Here is a 20,208-nt window from a genome sequence, read left to right on the forward strand (position 1 = left end):
TCCCACCCTGGGATAATCTGCCCACCCATCTGTCTCCCACCCTGGGATAATCCTTTAGTTAAGCACTGCCCACCCATCTGTCTCCCACCCTGGGAGCATCCTTTAGTTAAGCACTGCCCACCCATCTGTCTCCCACCCTGGGAGCATCCTTTAGTTAAGCACTGCCCACCCATCTGTCTCCCACCTGGGATAATCCTTTAGTTAAGCACTGCCCACCCATCTGTCTCCCACCCTGGGAGCATCCTTTAGTTAAGCACTGCCCACCCATCTGTCTCCCACCCTGGGAGCATCCTTTAGTTAAGCACTGCCCACCCATCTGTCTCCCACCCTGGGAGCATCCTTTAGTTAAGCACTGCCCACCCATCTGTCTCCCACCCTGGGATAATCCTTTAGTTAAGCACTGCCCACCCATCTGTCTCCCACCCTGGGATAATCCTTTAGTTAAGCACTGCCCACCCATCTGTCTCCCACCCTGGGATAATCCTTTAGTTAAGCACTGCCCACCCATCTGTCTCCCACCCTGGGAGCATCCTTTAGTTAAGCACTGCCCACCCATCTGTCTCCACCCTGGGAGCATCCTTTAGTTAAGCACTGCCCACCCATCTGTCTCCCACCCTGGGATAATCCTTTAGTTAAGCACTGCCCACCCATCTGTCTCCCACCCTGGGATAATCCTTTAGTTAAGCACTGCCCACCCATCTGTCTCCCACCCTGGGATAATCCTTTAGTTAAGCACTGCCCACCCATCTGTCTCCCACCCTGGGATAATCCTTTAGTTAAGCACTGCCCACCCATCTGTCTCCCACCCTGGGAGCATCCTTTAGTTAAGCACTGCCCACCCATCTGTCTCCCACCCTGGGAGCATCCTTTAGTTAAGCACTGCCCACCCATCTGTCTCCCACCCTGGGAGCATCCTTTAGTTAAGCACTGCCCACCCATCTGTCTCCCACCCTGGGAGCATCCTTTAGTTAAGCACTGCCCACCCATCTGTCTCCCACCCTGGGAGCATCCTTTAGTTAAGCACTGCCCACCCATCTGTCTCCCACCCTGGGATAATCCTTTAGTTAAGCACTGCCCACCCATCTGTCTCCCACCCTGGGATAATCCTTTTTAGTTCCCACCCTGAGATAATCCTAAGCACTGCCCACCCATCTGTCTCCCACCCTGGGAGCATCCTTTAGTTAAGCACTGCCCACCCATCTGTCTCCCACCCTGGGATAATCCTTTAGTTAAGCACTGCCCACCCATCTGTCTCCCACCCTGGGATAATCCTTTAGTTAAGCACTGCCCACCCATCTGTCTCCCACCCTGGGATAATCCTTTAGTTAAGCACTGCCCACCCACTGCACCCTGGGATAATCCTTTAGTTAAGCACTGCCCACCCATCTGTCCCACCCTGGGAGTTAGCACTGCCCACCCATCTGTCTCCCACCCTGGGAGCATCCTTTAGTTAAGCACTGCCCACCCATCTGTCTCCCACCCTGGGAGCATCCTTTAGTTAAGCACTGCCCACCCATCTGTCTCCCACCCTGGGATAATCCTTTAGTTAAGCACTGCCCACCCATCTGTCTCCCACCCTGGGATAATCCTTTAGTTAAGCACTGCCCACCCATCTGTCTCCCACCCTGGGATAATCCTTTAGTTAAAGCATCTGTCTCCCACCCTGGGATAATCCCATCTGTCTCTCCCACCCTGGGAGCATCCTTTAGTTAAGCACTGCCCACCCATCTGTCTCCCACCCTGGGATAATCCTTTAGTTAAGCACTGCCCACCCATCTGTCTCCCACCCTGGGAGCATCCTTTAGTTAAGCACTGCCCACCCATCTGTCTCCCACCCTGGGATAATCCTTTAGTTAAGCACTGCCCACCCATCTGTCTCCCACCCTGGGATAATCCTTTAGTTAAGCACTGCCCACCCATCTGTCTCCCACCCTGAGATAATCCTTTAGTTAAGCACTGCCCACCCATCTGTCTCCCACCCTGGGAGCATCCTTTAGTTAAGCACTGCCCACCCATCTGTCTCCCACCCTGGGATAATCCTTTAGTTAAGCACTGCCCACCCATCTGTCTCCCACCCTGGGATAATCCTTTAGTTAAGCACTGCCCACCCATCTGTCTCCCACCCTGGGATAATCCTTTAGTTAAGCACTGCCCACCCATCTGTCTCCCACCCTGGGATAATCCTTTAGTTAAGCACTGCCCACCCATCTGTCTCCCACCCTGGGAGCATCCTTTAGTTAAGCACTGCCCACCCATCTGTCTCCCACCCTGGGAGCATCCTTTAGTTAAGCACTGCCCACCCATCTGTCTCCCACCCTGGGATAATCCTTTAGTTAAGCACTGCCCACCCATCTGTCTCCCACCCTGGGATAATCCTTTAGTTAAGCACTGCCCACCCATCTGTCTCCCACCCTGGGATAATCCTTTAGTTAAGCACTGCCCACCCATCTGTCTCCCACCCTGGGAGCATCCTTTAGTTAAGCACTGCCCACCCATCTGTCTCCCACCCTGGGAGCATCCTTTAGTTAAGCACTGCCCACCCATCTGTCTCCCACCCTGGGAGCATCCTTTAGTTAAGCACTGCCCACCCATCTGTCTCCCACCCTGGGAGCATCCTTTAGTTAAGCACTGCCCATCCATCTGTCTCCCACCCTGGGAGCATCCTTTAGTTAAGCACTGCCCACCCATCTGTCTCCCACCCTGGGATAATCCTTTAGTTAAGCACTGCCCACCCATCTGTCTCCCACCCCCTGGGCCCACCCATCCCACCCTGGGAGCATCCTTTAGTTAAGCACTGCCCACCCATCTGTCTCCCACCCTGGGAGCATCCTTTAGTTAAGCACTGCCCACCCATCTGTCTCCCACCCTGGGATAATCCTTTAGTTAAGCACTGCCCACCCATCTGTCTCCCACCCTGGGATAATCCTTTAGTTAAGCACTGCCCACCCATCTGTCTCCCACCCTGGGATAATCCTTTAGTTAAGCACTGCCCACCCATCTGTCTCCCACCCTGGGATAATCCTTTAGTTAAGCACTGCCCACCCATCTGTCTCCCACCCTGGGATAATCCTTTAGTTAAGCACTGCCCACCCATCTGTCTCCCACCCTGGGATAATCCTTTAGTTAAGCACTGCCCACCCATCTGTCTCCCACCCTGGGATAATCCTTTAGTTAAGCACTGCCCACCCATCTGTCTCCCACCCTGGGATAATCCTTTAGTTAAGCACTGCCCACCCATCTGTCTCCCACCCTGGGATAATCCTTTAGTTAAGCACTGCCCACCCATCTGTCTCCCACCCTGGGATAATCCTTTAGTTAAGCACTGCCCACCCATCTGTCTCCCACCCTGGGATAATCCTTTAGTTAAGCACTGCCCACCCATCTGTCTCCCACCCTGGGATAATCCTTTAGTTAAGCACTGCCCACCCATCTGTCTCCCACCCTGGGATAATCCTTTAGTTAAGCACTGCCCACCCATCTGTCTCCCACCCTGGGAGTATCCTTTAGTTAAGCACTGCCCACCCATCTGTCTCCCACCCTGGGATAATCCTTTAGTTAAGCACTGCCCACCCATCTGTCTCCCACCCTGGGATAATCCTTTAGTTAAGCACTGCCCACCCATCTGTCTCCCACCCTGGGAGCATCCTTTAGTTAAGCACTGCCCACCCATCTGTCTCCCACCCTGGGATAATCCTTTAGTTAAGCACTGCCCACCCATCTGTCTCCCACCCTGGGATAATCCTTTAGTTAAGCACTGCCCACCCATCTGTCTCCCACCCTGGGATAATCCTTTAGTTAAGCACTGCCCACCCATCTGTCTCCCACCCTGGGAGCATCCTTTAGTTAAGCACTGCCCACCCATCTGTCTCCCACCCTGGGATAATCCTTTAGTTAAGCACTGCCCACCCATCTGTCTCCCACCCTGGGAGCATCCTTAAGCACTGCCCAGTTAAGCACTGCCCACCCATCTGTCTCCCACCCTGGGATAATCCTTTAGTTAAGCACTGCCCACCCATCTGTCTCCCACCCTGGGATAATCCTTTAGTTAAGCACTGCCCACCCATCTGTCTCCCACCCTGGGATAATCCTTTAGTTAAGCACTGCCCACCCATCTGTCTCCCACCCTGGGAGCATCCTTTAGTTAAGCACTGCCCACCCATCTGTCTCCCACCCTGGGATAATCCTTTAGTTAAGCACTGCCCACCCATCTGTCTCCCACCCTGGGATAATCCTTTAGTTAAGCACTGCCCACCCATCTGTCTCCCACCCTGGGATAATCCTTTAGTTAAGCACTGCCCACCCATCTGTCTCCCACCCTGGGATAATCCTTTAGTTAAGCACTGCCCACCCATCTGTCTCCCACCCTGGGAGCATCCTTTAGTTAAGCACTGCCCACCCATCTGTCTCCCACCCTGGGAGCATCCTTTAGTTAAGCACTGCCCACCCATCTGTCTCCCACCCTGGGATAATCCTTTAGTTAAGCACTGCCCACCCATCTGTCTCCCACCCTGGGATAATCCTTTAGTTAAGCACTGCCCACCCATCTGTCTCCCACCCTGGGATAATCCTTTAGTTAAGCACTGCCCACCCATCTGTCTCCCACCCTGGGAGCATCCTTTAGTTAAGCACTGCCCACCCATCTGTCTCCCACCCTGGGTCTCCCACCCTGGGCATCCTTTAGTTAAGCACTGCCCACCCATCTGTCTCCCACCCTGGGAGCATCCTTTAGTTAAGCACTGCCCACCCATCTGTCTCCCACCCTGGGAGCATCCTTTAGTTAAGCACTGCCCATCCATCTGTCTCCCACCCTGGGAGCATCCTTTAGTTAAGCACTGCCCACCCATCTGTCTCCCACCCTGGGATAATCCTTTAGTTAAGCACTGCCCACCCATCTGTCTCCCACCCTGGGAGCATCCTTTAGTTAAGCACTGCCCACCCATCTGTCTCCCACCCTGGGAGCATCCTTTAGTTAAGCACTGCCCACCCATCTGTCTCCCACCCTGGGATAATCCTTTAGTTAAGCACTGCCCACCCATCTGTCTCCCACCCTGGGATAATCCTTTAGTTAAGCACTGCCCACCCATCTGTCTCCCACCCTGGGATAATCCTTTAGTTAAGCACTGCCCACCCATCTGTCTCCCACCCTGGGATAATCCTTTAGTTAAGCACTGCCCACCCATCTGTCTCCCACCCTGGGATAATCCTTTAGTTAAGCACTGCCCACCCATCTGTCTCCCACCCTGGGATAATCCTTTAGTTAAGCACTGCCCACCCATCTGTCTCCACCCTGGGAGCATCCTTTAGTTAAGCACTGCCCACCCATCTGTCTCCCACCCTGGGAGCATCCTTTAGTTAAGCACTGCCCACCCATCTGTCTCCCACCCTGGGAGCATCCTTTAGTTAAGCACTGCCCACCCATCTGTCTCCCACCCTGGGAGCATCCTTTAGTTAAGCACTGCCCACCCATCTGTCTCCCACCCTGGGATAATCCTTTAGTTAAGCACTGCCCACCCATCTGTCTCCCACCCTGGGAGCATCCTTTAGTTAAGCACTGCCCACCCATCTGTCTCCCCCCACCCTGGGAGCATCCTTTAGTTAAGCACTGCCCACCCATCTGTCTCCCACCCTGGGAGCATCCTTTAGTTAAGCACTGCCCACCCATCTGTCTCCCACCCTGGGAGCATCCTTTAGTTAAGCACTGCCCACCCATCTGTCTCCCACCCTGGGATAATCCTTTAGTTAAGCACTGCCCACCCATCTGTCTCCCACCCTGGGATAATCCTTTAGTTAAGCACTGCCCACCCATCTGTCTCCCACCCTGGGATAATCCTTTAGTTAAGCACTGCCCACCCATCTGTCTCCCACCCTGGGATAATCCTTTAGTTAAGCACTGCCCACCCATCTGTCTCCCACCCTGGGAGCATCCTTTAGTTAAGCACTGCCCACCCATCTGTCTCCCACCCTGGGAGCATCCTTTAGTTAAGCACTGCCCACCCATCTGTCTCCCACCCTGGGAGCATCCTTAAGCACTGCCCACCCATCTGTCTCCCACCCTGGGAGCATCCTTTAGTTAAGCACTGCCCACCCATCTGTCTCCCACCCTGGGAGCATCCTTTAGTTAAGCACTGCCCACCCATCTGTCTCCCACCCTGGGAGCATCCTTTTTCAGTAGGTGGGTCTTGGAGCATAATCACGTCTGAGTGTTTTTAAATATGAACCTAATCTGTTCACATTCCGCAACGTAACATTAATCACATTGAATGAATACCCCCCCCACCTAGAACACTAAACTAATGACTGGTAGTACCCCCCCCCCCACCTAGAACACTAAACTGTCACGAACCGACTCAAAGCCCGTAACAAAGGGAGACAACGTGGAGATAAGGAGTAGCAAAACATATATTTATTAACTAAATAACTAAGTATAATATACAATGGTGTGTGTAATCAGTAATCAGTAGTGTAAGTGAGTGTTTTGCATGCATGAATGTGATAAAGCAGGGTGTTGAAAGGTGCCAAAGCAAACAAACAAAAGGCCACCAAGAACCACAACACAATCTACAAAGGTGTCTGCATGGAGAGAGTCTCCTCCATGAATGTGGAAGAGGTCTATTTATCCTGGGAGTCACCTGGCCCAGGTGTTTCCCATGTAGCTGACGACCCTCTGCACTCCGCCCACCGGCATCCTAATAAGGAAACAAGAACAAAGACAGACTACGGCAGACAAGAGTGGGAGGGTCGTCACAAAACTAATGGCTGGTAGTACTCCCCCACCTAGAACACTAAACTAATGACTGGTAGTACCTCCCCACCTAGAACACTAAACTAATGACTGGTAGTACCCCCCCACCTAGAACACTAAACTAATGACTGGTAGTACCCCCCCACCTAGAACACTAAACTAATGACTGGTAGTACTCCCCCACCTAGAACACTAAACTAATGGCTGGTAGTACTCCCCCACCTAGAACACTAAACTAATGACTGGTAGTACTCCCCCACCTAGAACACTAAACTAATGGCTGGTAGTACCCCCCACCTAGAACATTAAACTAATGACTGGTAGTACCCCCACCTAGAACACTAAACTAATGGCTGGTAGTACCCCCCACCTAGAAGACTAAACTAATGACTGGTAGTACCCCCACCTAGAACACTAAACTAATGACTGGTAGTACCCCCACCTAGAACACTAAACTAATGACTGGTAGTACCCCCACCTAGAACACTAAACTAATGACTGGTAGTACCCCCCACCTAGAACACTAAACTAATGACTGGTAGTACCCCCAAACCTAGAACACTAAACTAATGACTGGTAGTACCCCCCCCCCCCCCACCTAGAACACTAAACTAATGACTGGTAGTACCCCCCACCTAGAATAGAACACTAAACTAATGACTGGTAGTACCCTCACCTAGAACACTAAACTAATGACTGGTAGTACTCCCCCACCTAGAACACTAAACTAATGACTGGTAGTACCCCCCACCTAGAACACTAAACTAATGACTGGTAGTACTCCCCCACCTAGAACACTAAACTAATGACTGGTAGTACCCCGCCCCCCACCTAGAACACTAAACTAATGGCTGGTAGTACTCCCCCACCTAGAACACTAAACTAATGACTGGTAGTACCCCCCCCACCTAGAACACTAAACTAATGGCTGGTAGTACCCCCCACCTAGAACACTAAACTAATGACTGGTAGTAGCCCCCACCTAGAACACTAAACTAATGACTGGTAGTACTCCCCACCTAGAACACTAAACTAATGACTGGTAGTACCCCCCACCTAGAACACTAAACTAATGACTGGTAGTACCCCCACCTAGAACACTAAACTAATGACTGGTAGTACTCCCCACCTAGAACACTAAACTAATGGCTGGTAGTACCCCCCACCTAGAACACTAAACTAATGGCTGGTAGTACTCCTCCACCTAGAACACATTTACATTTACATTTAAGTCATTTAGCAGACGCTCTTATCCAGAGCGACTTACAAATTGGTGCGTTCACCTTAAGACATCCGATTCCAGGCGGTATCACATCCGGCCGTAATTGGGAGTCCCATAGGGGAGGCACAATCGGCCCAGCGTTGTCCGGGTTTGGCCGGGGGTAGGCCATCATTGTAAATAAGAATTTGTTTTCACCGACTTGCTGAGTTAAATAAAGGTTAAATAAAAATGTAATAAAAAAATAATACATCACAACCATTGGAGCAGAAAATAGTCTGGCTCAAGTTCTACTGGGAACCGGAATACTCTGCAAGCACCCTATGCATTGAGCTTGTTACAAATGCCCTTAGCCCAATGAGCACCAACAGTGTTACAGCTGGAAGTGTGCTCCTAGTGCCCTACTGAAGTTAGTGTACTACCAGTAAGTGTTCTCCCAGTTGGTTCCCTCCAAGCTAGTGTGCACATCGACACCTACCTTCAGGTCGTACTTGCGGTGCACGGTGAGACGGTGGCTGAATACATTACGGGTCACCACCATGTACGTCTCAACCCCGTCCACTGTTAGCCGATACATTCTCAGGAACTGGGGGAGCAGAGTGCTGCCATGACACTCCACTATGAACTGGTGGTACTAAACTAATGGCTGGTAGTACCCCCCACCTAGAACATTAAACTAATGACTGGTAGTACCCCCCACCTAGAACACTAAACTAATGGCTGGTAGTACCCCCCCCCCACCTAGAAGACTAAACTAATGACTGGTAGTACCCCCCACCTAGAACACTAAACTAATGACTGGTAGTACCCCCCCACCTAGAACACTAAACTAATGACTGGTAATACCCCCCCCACCTAGAACACTAAACTAATGACTGGTAGTACCCCCAAACCTAGAACACTAAACTAATGACTGGTAGTACCCCCCACCTAGAACACTAAACTAATGACTGGTAGTACCCCCCCCCCCACCTAGAATAGAACACTAAACTAATGACTGGTAGTACCCCTCACCTAGAACACTTTAAACTAATGACTGGTAGTACTCCCCACCTAGAACACTAAACTAATGACTGGTAGTACCCCCCACCTAGAACACTAAACTAATGACTGGTAGTACCCCCCCCCACCTAGAACACTAAACTAATGACTGGTAGTACCCCCACCTAGAACACTAAACTAATGACTGGTAGTACCCCCCACCTAGAACACTAAACTAATGACTGGTAGTACCCCCCACCTAGAACACTAAACTAATGACTGGTAGTAGCCCCCACCTAGAACACTAAACTAATGACTGGTAGTACTCCCCACCTAGAACACTAAACTAATGACTGGTAGTACCCCCACCTAGAACACTAAACTAATGACTGGTAGTACCCCCCACCTAGAACACTAAACTAATGACTGGTAGTACCCCCACCTAGAACACTAAACTAATGACTGGTAGTACTCCCCACCTAGAACACTAAACTAATGGCTGGTAGTACCCCCCCCCACCTAGAACACTAAACTAATGACTGGTAGTACCCCCACCTAGAACACTAAACTAATGACTGGTAGTACCCCCCACCTAGAACACTAAACTAATGACTGGTAGTACCCCCACCTAGAACACTAAACTAATGACTGGTAGTACTCCCCCACCTAGAACACTAAACTAATGACTGGTAGTACTCCCCACCTAGAACACTAAACTAATGACTGGTAGTACTCCCCCACCTAGAACACTAAACTAATGGCTGGTAGTACTCCCCACCTAGAACACTAAACTAATGACTGGTAGTACCCCCACCTAGAACACTAAACTAATGGCTGGTAGTACTCCCCACCTAGAACACTAAACTAATGACTGGTAGTACCCCCCACCTAGAACACTAAACTAATGACTGGTAGTACCCCTCACCTAGAACACTAAACTAATGACTGGTAGTACCCCCACCTAGAACACTAAACTAATGACTGGTAGTACCCCCACCTAGAACACTAAACTAATGACTGGTAGTACTCCCCACCTAGAACACTAAACTAATGGCTGGTAGTACTCCCCACCTAGAACACTAAACTAATGACTGGTAGTACCCCCACCTAGAACACTAAACTAATGACTGGTAGTACCCCCACCTAGAACACTAAACTAATGGCTGGTAGTACATCCCCCACCTAGAACACTAAACTAATGACTGGTAGTACCTCCCCACCTAGAACACTAAACTAATGACTGGTAGTACCCCCCACCTAGAACACTAAACTAATGACTGGTAGTACCTCCCCACCTAGAACACTAAACTAATGACTGGTAGTACCTCCCCACCTAGAACACTAAACTAATGACTGGTAGTACCTCCCCACCTAGAACACTAAACTAATGACTGGTAGTACTCCCCCACCTAGAACACTAAACTAATGACTGGTAGTACCCCCCACCTAGAACACTAAACTAATGACTGGTAGTACCCCCACCTAGAACACTAAACTAATGGCTGGTAGTACTCCCCACCTAGAACACTAAACTAATGACTGGTAGTACCCCCACCTAGAACACTAAACTAATGACTGGTAGTACTCCCCACCTAGAACACTAAACTAATGGCTGGTAGTACTCCCCACCTAGAACACTAAACTAATGACTGGTAGTACCCCCACCTAGAACACTAAACTAATGGCTGGTAGTACTCCCCCACCTAGAACACTAAACTAATGACTGGTAGTACCCCCCACCTAGAACACTAAACTAATGACTGGTAGTACCCCTCACCTAGAACACTAAACTAATGACTGGTAGTACCCCCACCTAGAACACTAAACTAATGACTGGTAGTACCCCCCCCACCTAGAACACTAAACTAATGACTGGTAGTACTCCCCACCTAGAACACTAAACTAATGGCTGGTAGTACTCCCCACCTAGAACACTAAACTAATGACTGGTAGTACCCCCCACCTAGAACACTAAACTAATGACTGGTAGTACCCCCACCTAGAACACTAAACTAATGGCTGGTAGTACATCCCCCACCTAGAACACTAAACTAATGACTGGTAGTACCTCCCCACCTAGAACACTAAACTAATGACTGGTAGTACCCCCACCTAGAACACTAAACTAATGACTGGTAGTACCTCCCCACCTAGAACACTAAACTAATGACTGGTAGTACCTCCCCACCTAGAACACTAAACTAATGACTGGTAGTACCTCCCCACCTAGAACACTAAACTAATGACTGGTAGTACTCCCCCACCTAGAACACTAAACTAATGACTGGTAGTACCCCCACCTAGAACACTAAACTAATGACTGGTAGTACCCCCCACCTAGAACACTAAACTAATGGCTGGTAGTACTCCCCCACCTAGAACACTAAACTAATGACTGGTAGTACCCCCCCACCTAGAACACTAAACTAATGGCTGGTAGTACTCCCCCACCTAGAACACTAAACTAATGACTGGTAGTACCCCCCCACCTAGAACACTAAACTAATGACTGGTAGTACCCCCCCCACCTAGAACACTAAACTAATGACTGGTAGTACCCCTCACCTAGAACACTAAACTAATGACTGGTAGTAGCCCCCACATAGAACACTAAACTAATGACTGGTAGTACCCCCACCTAGAACACTAAACTAATGACTGGTAGTACTCCCCCACCTAGAACACTAAACTAATGGCTGGTAGTACTCCCCACCTAGAACACTAAACTAATGACTGGTAGTACCCCCACCTAGAACACTAAACTAATGACTGGTAGTACCCCCCACCTAGAACACTAAACTAATGGCTGGTAGTACATCCCCACCTAGAACACTAAACTAATGACTGGTAGTACCTCCCCACCTAGAACACTAAACTAATGACTGGTAGTACCCCCACCTAGAACACTAAACTAATGACTGGTAGTACCTCCCCACCTAGAACACTAAACTAATGACTGGTAGTACCCCCCACCTAGAACACTAAACTAATGACTGGTAGTACCCCCCCACCTAGAACACTAAACTAATGGCTGGTAGTACATCCCCCACCTAGAACACTAAACTAATGACTGGTAGTACCTCCCCACCTAGAACACTAAACTAATGACTGGTAGTACCTCCCCACCTAGAACACTAAACTAATGACTGGTAGTACCTCCCCACCTAGAACACTAAACTAATGACTGGTAGTACCTCCCCACCTAGAACACAAAACTAATGGCTGGTAGTACCTCCCCACCTAGAACACAAAACTAATGGCTGGTAGTACCTCCCCACCTAGAACACTAAACTAATGGCTGGTAGTACTCCCCCACCTAGAACACTAAACTAATGACTGGTAGTACCCCCCCACCTAGAACACTAAACTAATGGCTGGTAGTACTCCCCCACCTAGAACACTAAACTAATGACTGGTAGTACTCCCCCACCTAGAACACTAAACTAATGACTGGTAGTTGCATGGGGCTGGTCCAAGACAGGCCTGGTGTTGCATGGGGCTGGTCCAAGACAGGCCTGGTGTTGCATGGGGCTGGTCCAAGACAGGCCTGGTGTTGCATGGGGCTGGTCCAGGACAGGCCTGGTGTTGCATGGGGCTGGTCCAAGACAGGCCTAGAGTTGGTGGGGCTGGTCCTGGGCGCAGTGTTGTCAGTGTCCGATGTGTTCGCTAGATGGTCATGTTGTTACAAAGATATTGCAAAAAATGTCTTTCACACAATCCATTGTATTTATGTGTATTTCGAACCCCTCTGATTCGAAGTGTGTTTCTCCAACTGTAATTTTCCTGATAGTAAAGTCGTTCAAGTTTTTCTGGGTCATCGGGCTGTTCTTCTCCTTTAGAACCGGGTCATCGGGCTGTTCTTCTCCTTTAGAACCGGGTCATCGGGCTGTTCTCCTCCTTTAGAACCGGGTCATCGGGCTGTTCTACTCCTTTAGAACCGGGTCATCGGGCTGTTCTTCTCCTTTAGAACCGGGTCATCTGGCTGTTCTTCTCCTTTAGAACCGGGTCATCGGGCTGTTCTTCTCCTTTAGAACTGGGTCATCGGGCTGTTCTTCTCCTTTAGAACCGGGTCATCGGGCTGTTCTTCTCCTTTAGAACCGGGTCATCGGGCTGTTCTTCTCCTTTAGAACCGGGTCATCGGGCTGTTCTTCTCCTTTAGAACCGGGTCATCGGGCTGTTCTCCTCCTTTAGAACCGGGTCATCGGGCTGTTCTTCTCCTTTAGAACCGGGTCATCTGGCTGTTCTTCTCCTTTAGAACTGGGTCATCGGGCTGTTCTTCTCCTTTAGAACCGGGTCATCGGGCTGTTCTTCTCCTTTAGAACCGGGTCATCGGGCTGTTCTACTCCTTTAGAACCGGGTCATCGGGCTGTTCTACTCCTTTAGAACCGGGTCATCGGGCTGTTCTCCTCCTTTAGAACCGGGTCATCGGGCTGTTCTCCTCCTTTAGAACCGGGTCATCGGGCTGTTCTTCTCCTTTAGAACCGGGTCATCGGGCTGTTCTTCTCCTTTAGAACCGGGTCATCGGGCTGTTCTTCTCCTTTAGAACCGGGTCATCGGGCTGTTCTTCTCCTTTAGAACCGGATCATCGGGCTGTTCTACACCTTTAGAACCGGGTCATCGGGCTGTTCTACTCCTTTAGAACCGGGTCATCGGGCTGTTCTACTCCTTTAGAACCGGGTCATCGGGCTGTTCTACTCCTTTAGAACCGGGTCATCGGGCTGTTCTACTCCTTTAGAACCGGGTCATCGGGCTGTTCTACTCCTTTAGAACCGGGTCATCGGGCTGTTCTACTCCTTTAGAACCGGGTTATCGGGCTGTTCTCCTTTAGAACCGGATCATCGGGCTGTTCTACACCTTTAGAACCGGGTCATTGGGCTGTTCTCCTTTAGAACCGGGTCATTGGGCTGTTCTCCTTTAGAACTGGGTCATCGGGCTGTTCTACTCCTTTAGAACTGGGTCATCGGGCTGTTCTACTCCTTTAGAACTGGGTCATCGGGCTGTTCTACTCCTTTAGAACCGGGTCATTGGGCTGTTCTCCTTTAGAACCGGGTCATTGGGCTGTTCTCCTTTAGAACCGGGTCATCGGGCTGTTCTTTTCCTTTAGAACTGGATCATCGGGCTGTTCTACACCTTTAGAACCAGGTCATCGGGCTGTTCTCCTTTAGAACCGGGTCATCAGGCTGTTCTACTCCTTTAGAACCGGGTCATCAGGCTGTTCTCCTTTAGAACCGGGTCATCAGGCTGTTCTCCTTTAGAACCGGGTCATCAGGCTGTTCTTCTCCTTTAGAACTGGGTCATCGAGCTGAGGAAAAACTCACTCTGATTGGCTGGGCCTTGCTCCCAAGTGGGTGGACCTATGCCCTCCCAGGCCCACCTACGGCTGCACTCCTGCCCAGTTATGTGAAATCCATATATTAGGGCCTAATTCATTTTTCTCAATTGACTGATTTACTCATATGAACTGTAACTCAGTAAAATCGTTGAAATTGTTGCATGTTGCGTTTATATGTTCGATCAGTATGAGTCAGTTCTTGCATTAATATCAGTTTGTACAGGGCATTCGGAAAGTATTCAGTATTTTTCTACATTTTGTTATGGTATCTTATTCTAAAATTGATTAAACTGTTGTTTTTTCAACTGAATTTATACACAATACCCCATAATGACAAAGCAAAGATATTTTCAGGTCTCTCCAGAGATGTTAAATCTGGTTCAAGTCTGGGTTCTCACTGGGCCACTCAAGGACATTCAGAGAATTGTCCCGAAGCCACTCCTTCGCTGTCTTGGCTGTGTGCTTAAGGTCGTTGACCTGTTGGAAAGTGAACCTTCACCCCAGTCTGAGGTCCTGAGCGCTCTGGAACAGGTTTTTTGTGACAATAAAACTTGTACGAACTCGAACCCAGGAGCAGAGAAACACAGCAAGGAGAGGTAGGGGTAAAACACGAGACCAAAGCAACGGTACAGGCCCAACGGAGGATCCTGAATAACCAGGCAACCAGGTGAACGGAGAAGGTCATTAAACACAGGTGAAACTAGAGAACAAGGTAAGGGTGCCCTACAGCGGTGACCTGAGGAAACAACACTCAAATAAAACACGAGACCAAAGCAACGGTACAGGCCCAACGGAGGATCCTGAATAACCAGGCAACCAGGTGAACGGAGAAGGTCATTAAACACAGGTGAAACTAGAGAACAAGGTAAGGGTGCCCTACAGCGGTGACCTGAGGAAACAACACTCAAATAAAACACGAGACCAAAGCAACGGTACAGGCCCAACGGAGGATCCTGAATAACCAGGCAACCAGGTGAACGGAGAAGGTCATTAAACACAGGTGAAACTAGAGAACAAGGTAAGGGTGCCCTACAGCGGTGACCTGAGGAAACAACACTCAAATAAAACACGAGACCAAAGCAACGGTACAGGCCCAACGGAGGATCCTGAATAACCAGGCAACCAGGTGAACGGAGAAGGTCATTAAACACAGGTGAAACTAGAGAACAAGGTAAGGGTGCCCTACAGCGGTGACCTGAGGAAACAACACTCAAATAAAACAGAACCGTGACAGTGATCATCAAGGATCTCTCTATTAAACGGGTCAATGTCTGTCACCTTGATTACTCAAACTTCTCTCCACCTGTGTGCACATGTGTTGTAAACGTTCATTCATAGGCTAGCAACCTGATGATGGGTACAGGGGAAATCTGAGTATCATGTAGTAGCCTAAACCTATATTGTATTTTATTTAACCAGGTAGGCTAGTTGAGAACAAGTTCTCATTTGCAACTGCGACCTGGCCAAGATAAAGCATAGCCGTGTGAACAGACAACACAGAGTTACACATGGAGTAAACAATTAACAAGTCAATAACACAGTAGGAAAAAAAGGGAGTCTATATACATTGTGTGCAAAAGGCATGAGGAGGTAGGCGAATAATTACAATATTGCAGATTAACACTGGAGTGATAAATGATCAGATGGTCATGTACAGGTAGAGATATTGGTGTGCAAAAGAGCAGAAAAGTAAATAAATAAAAACAGTATGGGGATGAGGTAGGTAAAAATGGGTGGGCTATATACCGATAGACTATGTACAGCTGCAGCGATCGGTTAGCTGCTCAGATAGCAGATGTTTGAAGTTGGTGAGGGAGATAAAAGTCTCCAACTTCGGCGATTTTTGCAATTCGTTCCAGTCACAGGCAGCAGAGAACTGGAAGGAAAGGCGGCCAAATGAGGTGTTGGCTTTGGGGATGATCAGTGAGATACACCTGCTGGAGCGCGTGCTACGGGTGGGTGTTGCCATCGTGACCATCGTGACTATACAGTAGATGTTACAGTGAACTGGGTGAATGGAATATGAATGACAGTCATCCCAATATGCTGTAATGGAAATAAGGCTCATGGAAAAAATAAAGATTGTCCTACTTCAATGGCAACGACCGCAGCTACAGACCAGACAACCCTGACTATGATGCTATTGCGTATAAGCTAGCTAGCTACCCAATGTCCTTATCCTCTTTATAGATCATATACATAGATTTGTTTTCCAATCGCATCTACAGCTTCCTAATATAACAAGCCAGTTGATAGTACAGTAGCTAGGATGAATGTAACGTGTGACATTAGTTCCTACATGAGTGACGTTAGATAAATGAGTTACAGATATCCACTGGCAAATCTTTACAAAAAATACACGTTGAAATAGCATTAGCCTGAATTAGCTATCTAGCTTTCTTACCTAAAATAAGAAACGCCTTGAGGGGAAGTCCTCCGTGTTGCAGTGTGGCTACTGGCTAGCTACCTGGGGGTGTAAACGTCCCGTTGGTCCTGACTGTCAGTTAGCTAGCCAATCACTGGCATTGTAACAAAAAGCAGTGCTGTGACTGGCTATCATATTTGAGTAACATGCGACACCCGACACCGACATGGAATTATAGTCACAAATCGAACAAAGGGTCCGTCATAACCATCTTTACTATGGTGGCGGGGCGCAGGTCACGAAAGAAGACGGAGAACAAAAGAAGCAAGGGGAACACATTGTGAGTAAACATGAAGCGAGGGATTGCACAAGCCTTCTGGGAGATCTGCCGAAGGACAAGATGGTGGATAAGGAAAGGGAAGCAAGGGGAACACATTGTGAGTAAACATGAAGCGAGGGATTGCGCAAGCCTTCTGGGAGATCTGCCGAAGGACAAGATGGTGGATAAGGAAATAAGTAATTGACAGGAAAAATAATTTCTACATCAATTATAGTCAGTATCTCCCCCTAATTAACTTAACTAGGGGGAATGGGATGGAGAAATGGTTTACAATAGGCAGGGTGGGGCTCAACAGGTGGAATGAGTCCGGTTAGGTTCTGAACAAACAGAGTAAAAAAAAAACTCAAAACAGACAACTAGAAAAAGCTCAAACCAAGCTAATTCAACCACTGGGTCATACAGCCGGGAGAAACAACATACTCCAACTGTTGACCTTATCTGGAGTGGAGTTCCACATCCCTCATGGTCCCGGTTCCTCAGAAACTGGTCTGCCTTATCAGGAACTGAAACCAGACTGTTGCCCTTTGCCTCCCTCCTTAGGACCATTCAGATTCAACAGGAACATACTGTATTTGAACAGAATATGAACTTTCCTCACTAAGTAACTTTCTACACACCTAGAACTTCTTGACCCTTCCTAAAATATACGTTCCTTTTCCTTACACATGTAAAGTTATCAATAAGTTGTAGTATGGTAACATGAATAAGTATATTTCAAGCTATATGGGCAGCCTGATGGATCCAGAGCAGGTTAATTATGGACTTTAATACTACTTAGAGGGACCCTGTAATGCAACATGCAGGGACCCATAGGACATTATACAGGGAAAAGTTATAGTATGTTAGCCAGCAATACGCAATGTGGGTGTCGCACCCTGATCTGTTTCTTTGTGCTTGTCTATCCCCCAGGTGTCTCTAATCTTCCCCATTATCCCCGGTGTATTTATACCTGTGTTCTCTGTTTGTCTGTTGCCAGTTTGTTTTGTTTTCGTGAAACCTACCAGCTTTTGTTTTTCTAGTCCTTCCCGGTTTTGACCCTGAGCCTGCCTGCTGTTCTGTACCTTGCCCCACTGGATTACTGACCCCTGCCTGACCCTGAGACTACCTGCTGTTATGGACGTTTTGCACCCTCTCTGGTTTACTGACCCGTGACTTGTCGTTTCCACACCCCTGTACTAGAAATAAATGTTTGTTTCTTCGACACTGTCGGGTGTTTTACAGAAAAATATCTTACTTAGCTAGGCATCGTATTTGTCATCTGTCTTCTTGGTGTTGGCATCGGCTGTAGCTGAGCGTCAAACGTTAGCTAAATCCAACTCTTTGTTTCGAATCCCCTGCTCTATATTCCGGTTGAAACATGAATGTTTGAACGTCAACGTGTAGCTAATAGATGCTCCGCTGTTGAATTTGTGTTGATGAGAGGAATAACTTAAAGAGGTAGAGATACTCTCAATGATCGGCTATGGAACCCTGACCTGCTGTTTTCAACTCTCTAGAGACAGCAGGAGCGGTAGAGATACTCTGAATGATTGGCTATGAAAAGGCAACTGACATTTACTCCTGAGGTGCTGACCTGTTGCTCCATCGACAACCACTGTGAAAATTATTATTTGACCATGCTGGTCATCTATGAACATCTTGGCCATGTTCTGTTATAATCTCCACCCGGCACCAGCCAGAAGAGGACTGGCCACCCCTCAGAGCCTGGTTCCTCTCTAGGTTTCTTCCTAGGTTGACCAGAGCCTTGTGGCACCCTATTCCCTATATAGTGCACTACTGTTGACCAGAGCCCAGTGGCACCCTATTCCCTATATAGTGCACTACTGTTGACCAGAGCCCAGTGGCACCCTATTCCCTATATAGTGCACTACTGTTGACCAGAGCCCAGTGGCACCCTATTCCATATATAGTACACTACTGTTGACCAGAGCCCTGAGGCACCCTATTCCCTATATAGTACACTACTGTTGACCAGAGCCCAGTGGCACCCTATTCCCTATATAGTACACTACCGTTGACCAGAGCCTTGTGGCACCCTATTCCCTATATAGTACACTACTGTTGACCAGAGCCCTGAGGCACCCTATTCCCTATATATAGTACACTACTGTTGACCAGAGCCCAGTGGCACCCTATTCCCTATATAGTACACTACCGTTGACCAGAGCCCTGAGGCACCCTATTCCCTATATAGTACACTACTGTTGACCAGAGCCCAGTGGCACCCTATTCCCTATATAGTACACTACCGTTGACCAGAGCCCTGAGGCACCCTATTCCCTATATAGTACACTACTGTTGACCAGAGCCCAGTGGCACCCTATTCCCTATATAGTACACTACCGTTGACCAGAGCCCAGTGGCACCCTATTCCCTATATAGTACACTACCGTTGACCAGAGCCTTGTGGCAAGTAGCCTTGTCCAAGCCAGAATGTCCTGTTTCCTGAAGTGTGAGGCAGCTTGATATACAGGTACACCCCTTGGACACAATGCTAGTCTATCGTTGACCCCTATAGGCTGGCCTAGGTCTAAAGTAGTGCACTATATTGGGAATAGGGTGCAATTTGAGACACAGAAAACACTTTGATACTGTGGTCCAATAGAACTGCCAGAACATCAACAACATGGCCTGATACTCCAATCTGCCAGTCAGATTCATGACTTCACCTGATCACCAGTCACTAGGTGCCCAAACAAGGGCACTGCGTTCATCCACCTCTGGCCTGCTCGCCTCCCTACCACTGAGGAAGTACAGTTCCCGCGCAGCCCAGTCAAAACTGTTCGCTGCTCTGGCCCCCCAATGGTGGAACAAACTCCCTCACGACGCCAGGACAGCGGAGTCAATCACCACCTTCCGGAGACACCTGAAACCCCACCTCTTTAAGGAATACCTAGGATAGGATAAAGTAATCCTTCTCACCCCCCTTAAAAGATTTAGATGCACTATTGTAAAGTGGCTGTTCCACTGGATGTCTTAAGGTGAACGCACCAATTTGTAAGTCGCTCTGGATAAGAGCGTCTGCTAAATGACTTAAATGTAAAATGTAAATGTAGTTATGCTCATGTCCTGCTACACACATCACAGCAAATTATACCATGAGCTAGATGTTATGATGATGCTGAACAAACGGCACACAAGTTGATTTTGTTCACCCATACCAGAAGTAAATCAGGACACGCAGGTTGAAATATCAAAACAAATATCTTAACAAATTATATTAATTTGG

This window comes from Oncorhynchus nerka, linkage group LG4 (assembly GCF_034236695.1).
Source record: "Oncorhynchus nerka isolate Pitt River linkage group LG4, Oner_Uvic_2.0, whole genome shotgun sequence".
Taxonomy (NCBI): Eukaryota; Metazoa; Chordata; class Actinopteri; order Salmoniformes; family Salmonidae; genus Oncorhynchus; species Oncorhynchus nerka.